We start from the raw sequence: 14,961 nt of genomic DNA, 5'->3' as shown, positions 1-14,961 counted from the left end.
ACGTGGCTGGGCGTCATTGGTTACAGCTCTTTTAGCACTGACTGCAGCACATGTGAGCAGTATAACATCACAGCTGAGCTGTAGCAAGTGTGGAGTTGTGTGGTTAGTAAGTTACTAACTACTTTTTAAAATACATTCATGTAATCTTAATAAATGTTCACTTTCAATATAGATAAACTCTCACTGCACATTTCCACACTCTTTGTATATATATCAAGATATATAGCTGTCTGAGTTTTATTACATCCAAAATGTTGGCATGCCAAAACTCCAGTTTCAGTCAGGATGTACTAACACCACCACTGTGAGGCCCTGCTTGTCAATCTTAAGCCTTTAATCCATCTGTGTGCTCTGACGGGCTTCTATATTATTCATGGAAAAGTTTCCTTGTTCCTTTAAGGTAATTTATTTTCCTCAGTCACAGTGGGGATCTCCCAGGGTTTGTTTCAGTGGCCCCTGTGGAAGGAATGTCTGTGAAACAGAAATTGTTCTTGGTTTTTCATATTTTGTTTTATATGTAATATTAGAAAAATATGTTAACTACAAGTATAAACACACCGATGTGTCAGGTATATGTTTATTATGTATACATTGTTTGTACCAGGGTGGACCCCTTTTGATTTTCACAACTAGCTTAATTAATGTTTTGGTCTGAGGTCTGGTGACTGTGGAGGGTGTTTCAGCGCAGTGAACTCATTGTAATGTTCAAGAAACCAGTTTGGGATTATTTGAGCTTTGTGACATGATGCTAGAAGCGCCCATCAGAAGACGGGTACACTGTGGTCGATATGGATGGACATGGTCAGCAACAATACTCAGGTAGGCTGTGGCTATCTAATGGGCCTAGACTGTGCCAAGAAAATATCCCTCTCACCATAACACCACCAGCCTAACCCTTTGACACAAGGCAGGATGTCTCTATACGTTCAAGTTCACACTAAATTCTGACTCTACCGAATGCTGCAGCATCAACAGCCATTCAACCAGGGAACATTTTTCCAGTCTTCTTTTGTGTAATTTTGGTGAACCTGTGCAAACTCCGGTTCATAGCTGACATTAGTGGCCCCTGTGTGGTCTCCATCAACTTCAAGGGTCGACATGTTGTGCATTCAGAGATGCTCTTCTGCATAGTTTGGTTGTAACAAGCGGTTATTTGAGTTACTGATTCTTTCCTGTCAGATCAAAGCAGTCTGGTCTTTGTCCTTTGACCAGCGAGGTATTTTCCCCCAGAGAGCTCAGTGGATATTTTCTCCTTTTCAGACGATTCTCTGTAAACCCTAGAGATGGTTGTGTGGGGAAATCCCAGCAGATCAGCAGTTTCAGATCAGCCTGTCTGGCAGCAACAGCCATACCACATTCAGAGTCACTTACGTCACCTTTCTTCCCCATTCTGATGCCCAGTTTGAACCTCAGCAGATGTTTGAACATCTGCACGACTGAATGTATTGAGTTGCTGCCATGTGATTGGCTGATTAGATCTTTGCATGAACAGTTATAACTAACAACGTGACCACCGAGTGTATATAATGGGGGAAAAATGGCAAATAGTGGCAAAGTTTAAAAAACGCTCTACAACGTTAGCTGCCCGGTGCCCTTGCTTCATAAAGAAATCCTTCCTTTCAAAGTCGAGCATATTCTAGAGCAGCACATGGGCAGAATTGCAAATAAATCATCAAGCTTGGTCCGGCCATCCCACCAGGAGGAAGCCACACACGTCTATTGGTAAATGATTGGTGTGTGTCTAAGCCAGGCTCCTATAGGAGGTAAGCAGGCTACTGATGAATGAGAGTCTGGGGTTTAATGAAGTGTGTTTATTACCGGTTGATCAGTGGTTAACGGACAGACCTCCCCTGGCAATATACTAAGAGCACATTACCACAGACAGGCGGGGAGAGAGGGATGTAACAAATTGGGAGGTACTGGCAGAAAAGGTGAAAAAGCAAGAATAAGAGAAAGTCAAAGAAACGGAGAGAATAAGACATGAGACATGTTCAGCTGATGTCCAAACATACAAGCATTTTAAGGGAGTCGGTGGATCTAAGTACAAAATTTGAGTTCTCATAACACAGTATACTCAAATATTACAAATACGCTCATGAACACACTTTGTTGGCTCATCACTTTCAGCCTTTTTTGTTGTTAGTTTACGAACAAGCAAGCAGGGAGTTCCTCTCAAGGTCATCTTAATAGACTTTTTCTTTCCCACACAACCATATACTACCCCCAGTGCCATAAATCACATTCACGCTCACACACACATCCATCACTCGGGGCCAGTCAGAATGACAAATAATACCTCTAACAATAGGTCCTATTCATCAATAAGGCCATATGTTTTTCCCCGGTGAAGAATATCAGAATAATGGACCAAAATGTATTCAAAACAAATACGCATGAGAAATGTTTGGAGAACTTCATCATGGCCTGAACTGAAGCAGACTACTTCTGGCAGCAGTGAGCTATAAACTTTGAATTTCATTTATCCAAATCCTGTGTCATGTAAAAGAAAAAAAATCGACACTGCTGCAGTGTAATATTTAAGATGCAAACAGCTGCTTTATTTATTATTTAAATTTTACAGAGAATATAAGGCTCGTTTCCTGTCAGTAACAGGGTTGTTTATTGCTGAGATTTTGGAAAGCATCTGCATCGCTGAAAAGAGGTTTGACGATTATAAACTCCCAGGTTACACAAACCTGTTTGGAATACAAGAAAAAGGTCAACAGTAATAAATGATCTGATGTAAGATGGATTTGGAGCTGACATACAAACATAGCCATCTGGAAACAGTATGCTTTGGGGATGTGAAGCAATTAATAACAACTAAAGCAAGCAGAGATTTATTAAAGAAAATACCAGCGTTATAGCCAGCTGGTTTATGCTGACAGGCTCGGTGAAGTCTTTATAATGAATTAAACCTGCAGTATTCAATTCAATTCAATTTTATTTATATAGCGCCAAATCACAACAAAAGTCGCCTCAAGGCGCTTCATAGATACAAAGAAAAACCCAACAATCATATGACCCCCTATGAGCAAGCACTTTGGCAACAGTGGGAAGGAAAAACTCCCTTTTAACAGGAAGAAACCTCCAGCAGAACCAGGCTCAGGGAGCGGCGGGGCCATCTGCTGCGACCGGTTGGGGTGAGAGAAGGAAGACAGGATAAAAGACATGCTGTGGAAGAGAGACAGAGATTAATAACAGACATGATTCAATGCAGAGAGGTCTATTAACACATAGTGAGTGAGAAAGGTGACTGGAAAGGAAAAACTCAATCCATCATGGGAATCCCCCGGCAGCCTACGTCTATTGCAGCATAACTAAGGGAGGATTCAGGGTCACCTGGTCCAGCCCTAACTATATGCTTTAGCAAAAAGGAAAGTTTTAAGCCTAATCTTGAAAGTAGAGATAGTGTCTGTCTCCCGAATCCAAACTGGAAGCTGGTTCCACAGAAGAGGGGCCTGAAAACTGAAGGCTCTGCCTCCCATTCTACTTTTAAATACTCTAGGAACAACAAGTAGGCCTGCAGAGCGAGAGCGAAGTGCTCTAATAGGGTGATATGGTACTACAAGGTCATTAAGATAAGATGGAGCCTGATTATTTAAGACCTTGTATGTGAGGAGCAGGATTTTGAATTCAATTCTGGATTTAACAGGACGCCAATGAAGGGAAGCCAATACAGGAGAAATATGCTCTCTCTTTCTAGTCCCTGTCAGGACTCTTGCTGTCCAGTCCAGCCTGGAAGTAATAAATGCATGAACTAGTTTTTCAGTGTCACTCTGAGACAGGATATTTCTAACTTTAGAGATGTTGCGCAAATGGAAGAAAGCAGTCTTACATTTGTTTAATATCTGCGTTGAAGGACATATCCTGGTCAAAAATGACTCCAATGTTCCTCACAGCGTTACTGGAGGCCAAGGTAATGCCATCCAGAGTAAGAATCTGGTTAGATACCATATTTCTAAGATTTTCAGGGCCGAGTACAATAACCTCAGTTTTATCTGAATTAAGAAGCAGAAAGTTAGCGGCCATCCAGGTCTTTATGTCTTTAAGACATTCCTGCAGTTTAACTAATTGGTGTGTGTTATCTGGCTTCATGGACAGATAGAGCTGGGTGTCATCAGCATAGCAGTGAAAATGTATGCTATGTCTTCTAATGATGCTGCCTAAGGGAAGCATGTATAATGTAAACAGAATTGGTCCTAGCACTGAACCCTGTGGAACTCCATAATTAACCTCAGTGTGTGACGAGGACTCTCCATTTACATGTACAAATTGGAGTCTATTAGATAGATATGATACAAACCACTGCAGTGCAGTACCTGTAATACCTACAGCATGTTCTAATCGCTCTAATAGGATATTATGGTCAACAGTATCGAATGCTGCGCTAAGGTCTAGCAGGACAAGCACAGAGATGAGTCCACTGTCAGAGGCCATAAGAAGATCATTTGTAACCTTCACTAAAGCTGTTTCTGTGCTGTGATGAGCTCTGAAACCTGACTGAAACTCTTCAAATAAGCCATTCCTCTGCAGATGATCAGTTAGCTGTTTGACAACTACTCTTTCAAGGAGTTTTGATAAGGAAGGAAGGTTGGAGATTGGCCTATAATTAGCTAAGACTGCTGGGTCTAGAGATGCTTTTTGAGTAAAGGTTTAACTACAGCTAGCTTGAAGGCCTGTGGTACATAGCCGATTATTAGAGATAGGTTGATCATATTTAAGATCGAAGAATTAATTAATGGCAGGACTTCTTTGAGCAGTTTTGTAGGAATGGGGTCTAAAAGACATGTTGATGGTTTGGAGGAAGTAATTGTTGAAGTTAACTCAGAAAGATCAATTGGAGAAAAAGAGTCTAACTTAACATCAATGGTACTAAGAGTAGCTGTAGATAATATTACATCTGTGGGATGATTATTGGTCATTTTTTTCTCTAATGATAAAAGTTTTATTTGTGAAGAAGTTCATGAAGTCATTACTAGTTAACGTTAAAGGGATTGTTGGCTCACAAGAGCTCTGACTTTTTGTCAGCCTGGCTACAGTGCTGAAGAGAAACCTGGGGTTGTTCTTATTTTCTTCAATCAGTGATGAATAGTACGATGTTCTGGCTTTGCGGAGGGCTTTCTTATAAAGCAGCAAACTATTTCTCCAGGCTAAATGATGATCCTCTAAATTTGTGACACGCCATTTCCTCTCCAGATTACAAGTCATCTGCTTTAGGGTACGTGTTTGAGAATTATACCACGGAGTCAGGTACTTCTGATTAGAGACCTTAGTTTTCAGCTACAGTATCCAGAGTCGTACGTAGTGAGGAGGTGAAATTATTAACAAGATAATCGACCTCTGTTGGGGTAGCGTTCAGATAGCTGCTCTGCTCTATGTTGGTACAGGTCATTGAAGATGATAACAGTGGGTGGATTATATTCTTAAACTTAGTTACAGCGCTTTCAGAAAGACATCTACTTTGATAAAGTCTACTCTCCACCACTGTGTAATCAATTATTGTAAATGTAAATGTTATCAGGAAATGATCAGACAGGAGAGGGTTTTCAGGAAACACTGTTAAATGTTCAGTTTCTATGCCATATGTTAAAACAAGATCTAGAGTGTGATTAAAGTGGTGGGTGGGTTCTTTTACATTTTGAGAGAAGCCAATTGAGTCTAATAACAGATTAAATGCTATGTTGAGGCTGTCATTCTTAGCATCTACATGGATGTTAAAATCACCCACAATAATTATTTTATCTGAGCTCAGAACTAAATTAGATATAAAGTCTGAGAAATCAGACAGAAACTCTGTGTAAGGCCCAGGTGGACGATAGATGATAACAAGTAAGACTGGTTTCTGAGTTTCACAGCTGGGGTGGACGAGGCTAAGCATCAGGCTTTCAAATGAATTAAAAGTCTGTCTTGGTCTTTCATTAATTAATAGGCTGGTGTGAAAAATTTCTGCCACACCGCCCCCTCGGCCTGTGCTTCGAGATTTCTGGTAGTTAGAATGACTCGGGGGTGTTGATTCATTTAAACTAACATAATCATCCTGCTGCAACCAGGTTTCTGTAAGGCAGAGTAAATCGATTTGTTGATCAATTATTAAGTCATGTACTAACAGAGACTTGGAGGAGAGAGACCTAATATTTAATAATCCACATTTCACTGTTTTACTCTTTGGTTCAGATGTGGATACTTTATTGTTCTTTCTTTGTAATTGTTTATGTTTAAGTTGTTTGTTGCTGGTTTTTAGTTTGTTTTTTGTCTGTTTGGGAGCTGACACAGTCTCTATGGAGATGGGTTTTTGGGGGGTAGCAGGAGAAGAGAAGCTGCAGAGAGGCGTGTAAGACTGCAACTCTGCTTCCTGGTCCCAACTCTGGATAGTCATATTTTGGGGGGTTTAATAAATTTGTCCATATTTCTAGAAATGAGAGCTGCTCCATCCAAAGTGGGATGGATGCCGTCTCTCCTAACAAGACCAGGTTTCCTCCAGAAGGTTTGCCAATTATCTATGAAGCCCACATCGTTTCTGGGACACCACTCAGACAGCCAGCAATTTAAGGAGAACATGCGGCTAAACATGTCACTCCTGGTCTGATTGGGGAGGGGACCAGAGAAAACTACAGAGTCCGACATTGTTTTGGCAAAGTTGCACACCGATTCAATATTGATTTTAGTGACCTCCGATTGGCGTAACCGGGTGTCATTGCTGCCGACGTGAATTGTGATTTTACTGAATTTACGTTTACCCGTAGCCAGCAGTTTTAAATTTCCTTCAATGTCGCCTGCTCTGGCCCCTGGAAGGCAATTGACTATAGTTACCGGTGTCTCTAGCTTCACATGTCTGAGAACAGAATCACCAATTACCAGTTTGACCCCCGGCGGGTGTGTCGCAGAGTGGGGAAAAATGGTTAGACACATGAACAGGTTGGTGGTGCACCTGGGGCTTCTGTTTAGGACTATGCTTCCTCCTCACCGTCACCCAGCTGCCCTCTTTTCCCAGCTGCTTGGGGTCTGCCGGGGACCTCTCTTGGTTTTTATTACCACTAATAATTTTAAAGCTCAGTTTTTAAAACTTTACGATGTAACTACAGCCCAGCCCATGCAGCAGTATATTAATAACTGACCTCATATTGTGGATTATCTCAGTTGTTCGCCTGACTAAAGTTTGGACCGTTTACAGCATCCTGCCATGCAATTGCATTTGTCCCTAAACTTCAGGAACCCTCACATTAACGTTTATCAAGTGGAAAAAAAGTTAGCGTTCCTCCTCCAGCTTCACTGTTTACATTATGCTAACATAGCCGTGTCGCTAGCGATTACGTAGCACATCATTATATACCAGCTAGCCAAACTTCAGTAACCCTACAAACGTCACTGCTGTTTACTTTCCTGTCTTCATTTATGTTGGAAGTGATAGCAGAGCTGTACGTCTTAATTTGTTTCAGAAATCCCTTATATCCCGCTAGCGAACTAACTCCCTGCTAACTTCTAACTCCATTAAATTCCATAAATTCTGTTTTTATGGATGCCTGGATGTTAAACTTAATTGTTACACCTGGTAGAGCAGCCACACTGATCGTTTGTATTACAGATGAAAGAACTTACACAGTTTTTAACTCTCAGTAAAGCCGCAGTGATCATTTGACTTAGGGACCTGCAGCGTAGTTTGGGCTCAGACACAGCTAATGACGTCAGATTTAAAGTCCGGATTGTGGTTAGGTTAATTGATTTTATACCCCTCTGACAGACTGGTAACCTGTCCAGAGTTCACCCTGCTGCATGCCCCCCCTCGATCCTAAGCTGGATAAGTGACTAATTGTAGCAAATGACTGTAGCACTATGCCCCGGACATTTTTTTTTTAACATTCTGGACAAGTTTAGTTTAAACACACCGAATCTAAACAAAGTTGTTATGGGTGATCTCTTTTATCCTATGATGAAACACAACAATCCTGATGGGAGCACGCTCTTCAAAGATGACAGTGCTCCCATGTGTAGTCCATGAGAAGGGGGGGTGTCACTGAACGGTTTGATGTGTGTGAATATTATGTAAATCAAGTGCTGTGGCCCTTCGCAGTCACCAGAGCTCAACCCTGTTGAACACCTATGGGAGGTTTTAGACTGATGTGTTAGACAGTACTCATCATGCCCACCATCATCAAAGCACCGAACAAGGGAACATCATAATCATAAACTCATAACCAGACATGATAAGATATCCTTTAAAATGCTCAGTTTTCAGGTATTCTGATTAATACCTTTCATTAAAGAGTGAGTGATGTGATCTTTACCCAGGGACATGTAAGGAGTCCGCTGACCAGTCATAAAACCTTTAAAATGTCTTTGAATATATTCAAGCTGAAATTTATAAGGCAAAATAAGGGTGAGACTGGGTCTCTGATGAGGTCCATCAGCCCTGTTAACAATCTGCATCCAGGCACAATGCTGGCTGATTACTAATCAGAGACGCTAAGAAAAAGCCAGCTGCTCAGCCTATTCCGACTTTCTGCAGAGGCACACACACACGCATGCAGGACTGGAACAGAGTGCACACGCAGTGAGGCAAAAATTGTGATTGCATCTAGGTAAGGCAGAAAGTATAATGCACATAATAAATGCGTTTGTTCACTCACAAAAGACATTTGCACACTCTTTCTCACTTTTTCCCCCCCGCGTTTTTTCCTCAAGTGCACGTGCGCACGCACACCTGCACACACACAACAGCACAGAGCTGTAACAGCCTTCAGTCTGCAGCAGTGCCATTCAGAGATGAGAGGACCACACCTTGTTCAGAAAACAACTGAAATCAGTTTAAGGACACGTATTACCACAGTGCTCCTTGTCTGCCTCCCCCCCCCCCACCCCTTCTTCCCCTTTCCCCACTTTCTTTCTTTCTCTCGCTCTCTCCTCGCGATCTCTCCCTCTCCTTCCTCCAACTCCCGCTTTTTTATTTTTTATCGTGTACCACCTGAGCTCTTCAAGGTTGCCGCCACAATTTGGGTCATTCAGCTCAGCCCCATTTCAACCAGACACGCACACACATACACACGCGTGCAATCACACACCTCCCCCTCTGTGTATTACCTGACACTGCCAGGTGGGAGAGACTCCATTACCGAGTTGAACTCTGACCCTGTTTCGACTGCCTGGCCAGAGAAGAGAGATGTGTGCGGTGCGTGTGCGAGTCTGTGTGTGGAAGAGAGGACAGAGACAGAGTAAAAAAAAAAAGAGAGAAAAGAGGCTAGCAGCTGAAATGAGGCCAGCCTAAATGTTTGTGTGTGAACGTGCTTACACATTTGTTTGTGCCGGTGTGTTTGTATGTGTGCATGCAGGAGTGGAAGTGGGCCTGTCTCAAATGACACCTCTGGCCATTATTAAGTCCACTTTATTCTCCAGTCTCTGGCACATTTTCAACTCTCCATATGCTCGTATTTTTCTCCTGAACTTAGGTCCATAATAATGCTCGCAGAGTCTGAATACACCAGCATCTTATTAACATTCAAGAAATTGAAGTGGTGTCTAACTTTGAGAGTTGGCTTATGTAAACATCAAATCCCACTCAAAATAACCTGGAAAAGACCTTTGTTCTGATTATGAAAAAACACTGTATATCTGGATGGTAATATTTGCCAGGAACAGACTGAAAACGTCGCGTCATCTTGCTATATATGTTTTTGTAAATATAAATATACTGAGTTAGGATCATCAGTAATATGCCACCTGAAGCACTGAGTATGAGAAACGTGTCCAAAAACCCCTTTGTTGTCCACATTTTAAATCTCCTTCTGTGCATCTTCTGCTGTGTTTCAGTATAATACAGCTGATGCTCACAGCCTTGGAGAAAAAAAAAAGGTGTTGAATTAGTAGACAGTTGATTTGACTCAGGGACCTCACGGTTTCTTTCCTTTATAAACAGCCAAAGAAGATTGTTGACGGTTTGCTGAGGAAAAATGACGCCTATTCACTTTCACTGTGTTGCTGCATCAATTTGTACACGACTTACAAACATTAGTATCAGTTAAGAAGTTTCATTTATTGACTCAAGCTCGAGGTGCTGAAAGTTCATTCCAGTTATATTTATTTACATAGCAACAATTCACCACAACAGATCTCTCGAGGTACTTCATATTATAAGAAGAGAACCCTTCAACTTTTTACATTAAAAAACCCCAGAACAGCAACAACAATCCATCAATGTCACAACAAACACCTTAAGATCAGTAAAAGAAATAAAAGTCTGACATTTCACAACCTTGTGTGCCGGTATTATGTTTGCAGATACTATGTTTAAGAAATCAAAGGCAATTAAATTAATTTTTATAAGTCAGTCATTAATTTTCCAGATGCATTCCCATCACTTAACATTGATGCCTCTTAGTTATCATGCACATTGCCTTCTAGGATGTGGTCATAGTCCAAACTGTTAGTGGGCACTGACCTAATAGCATAATTGCTGTTATTTTCTGCAATTTTGTTAGCAACTTCCAGATGTTGATGTTTGTTTTTTGCTAGATTGTGTAAAAACTGTTAAGAGTAACGATACGTTAATCACATATATTTGCTAAGACCTCGCCCACTCAGGCCTAGAACCAGCAGTCAACCCCCCTGTAACCTGAGGCCACAAAAGAAAAATGTATATTCTGACTAGTTGACTGGTTGCTTAGTGAAATCACCTGCAAAGAGGGTACAGTACCAAAACCCTCCTTATGATTGGTTTTGTCACTGCCAGGTTGCCGCAGTCACCCATAGCTAACATGGAAGGCAGTGACTTCTGCAAACTCTCAAACAGTCATTTACAGTCTGAGGTGTAGTGAAACTTGAAAAGGTATGACACCAACCAGAAACTAATGATACTGAAATTGTGCAAAGTGTTATCATAACCTGAACGGAGACCATTAGCCTTCAAAGTAAAAGCGGTGCCTTACTGCTGCAACAGACACATTTCAAAAGCACAACTTTTACTTTGGAGGTGAATGATCTCCTTTCAGGATAGCATAACACTTTGGAACAATTTCAGTGCCACTAGTTTGCGAGTGTTTACAAACAACATCTACTGGTGACCATGGCAACTGGTAAACAATCAAAGGTGTCGCAACAATGTTATGAGTGTCATATCATTTGTGTTTTTGTGACTAATTTCAACAACTTTTCAAGGAACTGGTGGTTGCCAGAGGTTGCCATAGCACTCAGCCCATGTAGCTAGTAGCCAAATAATATTAAAAGGGGTGTTGTAGTTCTATGGGCGGGGCCCTGGATTCTTAGTGGATTGCTGCACTAAGCTGTAGTAATGATGAAATAATGGTCTTACTAGGCAATACTTAAGAAAGTGGTCAGTAATGTTATTGAAATTGATATCGGTGCCTCCACTTAGTAGAAACTAAGTGAACTACCTTTTAGCATTTAGATTTCCGCAAAGAATTTGTGCTTAAGCCTTACTGAAACAGTCCCTTTAATGAATCAAACTATCAACAGAAACATAAAGTGAAATATAAATAACTCACACACAACACTCATTAACCAAAATAAAGGACTTTAGTTAAAGAAAAATTGTTCAAAGGCTTTGTAAAATTAGGTTTCAGAATAAACTAAATAAATGTAGAAAATAAATGTGTGTGTTGTGGTCTGAAATAATCCGACCCTTTGCGACGCACGCTGGAAAGCAAAATAAAAGTTAGCATGTACAATAGCTTTACTCCAGCCTCCTGAGCCGTCATTTGTCACAGTCTGGGAGTGAATTAGTGATGGAAACCGGGAAGGAACCATCCAAGAGAACGCTGTGAGGGTACAGCGACAGCAACCAAAGTCCCACGGGAGAAAGCGGACATCTGGATTCATCTATGCCTCACCAGGAAAAAAACAAGTCCAAGGATAGCCTCCTGGTCTTATACGTTAGTGAGCATACACAAATGTTTCTCAGTCCATTTACTTAATAAAGCCTTTTAAACTCATGTCAAGTTCACTTGAACTTTTCATGGCACACATTACAACAACACTGGCCCACATTAGCATAGTAATAGACACAACTACAGGTACTACATGTGCTAATGTTGCTAGCTGTTAATATGCTAGCTGCTATTAGCATCGTGATATACTGAATCTGATACCAACAGTTCAAAAGAAAATCTCAGAAGTATTTAGCTCTGGATAACTTCAAAGTTCATCAAGGCAATAAGTACTTATTCTTCGGTATTCTTAACAGTTGTCACCCTGCATGTTTGCTGTGCATCTCTTTAGGGTTTTTTTTCTCCACACCTCGCGCTCCTGCTTCATAACCCGTGTGGGTGCATCACACATGCACAGATACCTGCTAATTAGCTCCAAGTAACAGACTAAAAACAGGGATTTAGCTTATCAGAACTGGAGCACAGACTTCTTGAACAGTCTGTAGCACACAACCAGCCATCTTATTTGTCAGTTAACTCTATTAGAAATGGCCTAAAATGCAGTAACAGCACAAATATGGTGCAGATACACAATTTTTAAATAGTGTTATTGTCATTTTTGAAGTGTTGGTAGAACTCCTAAAATATGTTGACGGAGCAGATGAAGAGGAAAGGACTTCCCCTATGTAATTCAAATTTTAGTAAAATAACTCCAAGTAAAAGACAGAGCAGTAAACTTTTGCACACACTGTTTGACAAGTAGGAAACAAAATGCCCCAACACACAATATTGTTTATTTGAGATTCAAATATGGAGAAAATGCTGAAAAAACTAAATATTGTGCATTGTCAGTCTAATCAGGACAGGAGCTGTTAGCCAAAAATGTTGCGCCATCCTATGTAACACCACACTCCTCAGCACTGTTTACAACATAACCCCCCCCCCCCCCCCCCCCCCCCTAAGCAGCTCTCCGTGATATGGGAAAGAGAAGAAGCAGAGAAGGGGGATTTTGGCTAATGTGTACTGAAGAGTGTGGGAGACTTTCTGCTCCTCTTTCATCCTGGCTTTTGCACTGAAGCTGCAGGCGACTCCTGGTGTGAGCTCTCCATCGAAGCAGAGCAACAGCCCCCTTCTGTTTTCTAAATGTGGCCTCCTGCCTTCCTCTACGGCATGCCAAGGCTGCAGTGATGGGCGGAAAGCGGGAGAAGGGTTTCCTCTGTGCGTGCAAGTGTGTGCATGCATGTGTGGGTGTGTCTGCCAGGAAGAAAAGAAAGAAGAAGAGAGATCTGCTGCATATGGTTGTATTTTCATTATTTCGGCCTGCATCTCTGAGTGTTTGAGTGTGTGGGTGTGCATATATGTGTTTCAAGTTTTTTTGGGGGGGGTGGGGGGTGGATAGGCTGTGTGACAGAGAGCATTTGACAGAGGCAGGCAAAATGGTAGTCAGATCAGTCGCCGTAGTAATTGGGCGCTCTTGACGTTGTCATTTGCAGCATCTGCAGCTGCCATTAGAGCGTGTGTATTTGTCACTGTGAGTTTGAGCATATACGTGCTGCATCTGTGTGTATGTGTGTGTGTGTGTACCATATGCTTTAAGTGAATCCTCGCATTAGGCACTCCTCAGTAATTTAAAAATGGTTCCTGCCAATAGCTAGCTTTCACTAAGGATGTCATGTATGTGCATGCACACATTTATGCAGATCTGTTTATTTGTTAACAAGACGAATCCACTCCATGAATATTTAGCAATGGCATGTGTCTCACATGGAGCACCACCGTGCCACAGACTGCATGCATAGGTGTGCTACGTGTCATAAATACTGTTGAATTCTGCAGTCAATAGTTATTTGCTATAAAAAAAATGTTATACACAATGAAATGAAAAATCCACAATGCTTACAAATTGGTTTGTAAGTTATAGTTATTGTAAAATTACTATTGATATTTCTACAAGTTTGTTAATGCTTAAATTATCAGCTGTGGGACCATGAGATTAGCACTGTCGTCTCACAGCAAGATGGCCCAGAGTCCTTCTCTGTGTGGAGCTTGTGTGATCTTCCTGTGCCTGTGTGGATTCCCTCCGGGGTTTCTAGCTGCCTCATACAGCATGGGTTAGGTCCTTTGGGGATTCTAAATTGACCATAGGCTTGAACAATGGTTGTCTCTATGTGTCAGCCCTGTGATAGACTGGTGACCTGTCCAGGGCTTACCCCGCCTATTGCCCTATGGCAGCTGGGATAGATTCCAGCCCCCCGATATACAATATTCAGAATCAGAGAGAATTGAAAGTTGCTGCTAGCCAGTGTTAGTGAAAGGTATTGTCATTAACTCATTAATCATATAACTCATTACACTTAGCAAATAAACTTTCGTACAATGTAAAAATGTAATCACACTGTTTATCGGAGGGAAAATATTATTAGGTAGTAACATTAGCTGGCATAATGTTAGCTTATAACCAGCTATTGTTGTTGTTTAGCTGGATTATTGTCAGCTGTCTGGAGACAGAAGGGTCGGATGTATAATCTGCTGGGAAGAAGTAACTGCAACAATATCAGGGATAAATAAGCATATGCACGATGACATATATTAGAGCTCCGACTTCAGAACAGGGTTCAGGTGAGGAGGAAGAGAATCAGGTGGAAATGTGGGTGAAGAGAGAGGTGGAGGAAAAAGACATAATAAGAAGATATGATGGAAAAAATAGAACAAATGTTAATTTATCATATGTAGTTTGAAAGAGCTGTATGTGATCTTTGAATTAAAAGTAGCATATAAGGCTTACTATGTATGCTCCCATTCTCTAGCCAGGTAGGCGGTATCTCAGCCACTATATTCAAGATAACGGTCCAACGTGGCAGCTTCCATGTTCACTCCCGTGATTCCTAATGGATTAAATGGGCTGGTTTTTATATCGCACTTTTCTACTCTATCTGAGCACTCAAAGCACTTTATGTTCTTATAGGTTTATGAGAAAGCATTAATTTGTTGGAAGATGTAATGACAAACTAACCAATGTAGATATATGAGCACAACATTCTTTTTTTAATTAAATAGCATAAAAAAAATACTTATTGTATGTTTA

The sequence above is a fragment of the Aulonocara sp. 'chitande type north' Nkhata Bay genome, linkage group LG3, assembly GCF_057382095.1.
Source record: "Aulonocara sp. 'chitande type north' Nkhata Bay isolate Kocher_YH1m ecotype deep benthic linkage group LG3, A_spYH_male_GT1.1, whole genome shotgun sequence".
Taxonomy (NCBI): Eukaryota; Metazoa; Chordata; class Actinopteri; order Cichliformes; family Cichlidae; genus Aulonocara; species Aulonocara sp. 'chitande type north' Nkhata Bay.
This window is presented reverse-complemented; position numbering follows the sequence as displayed.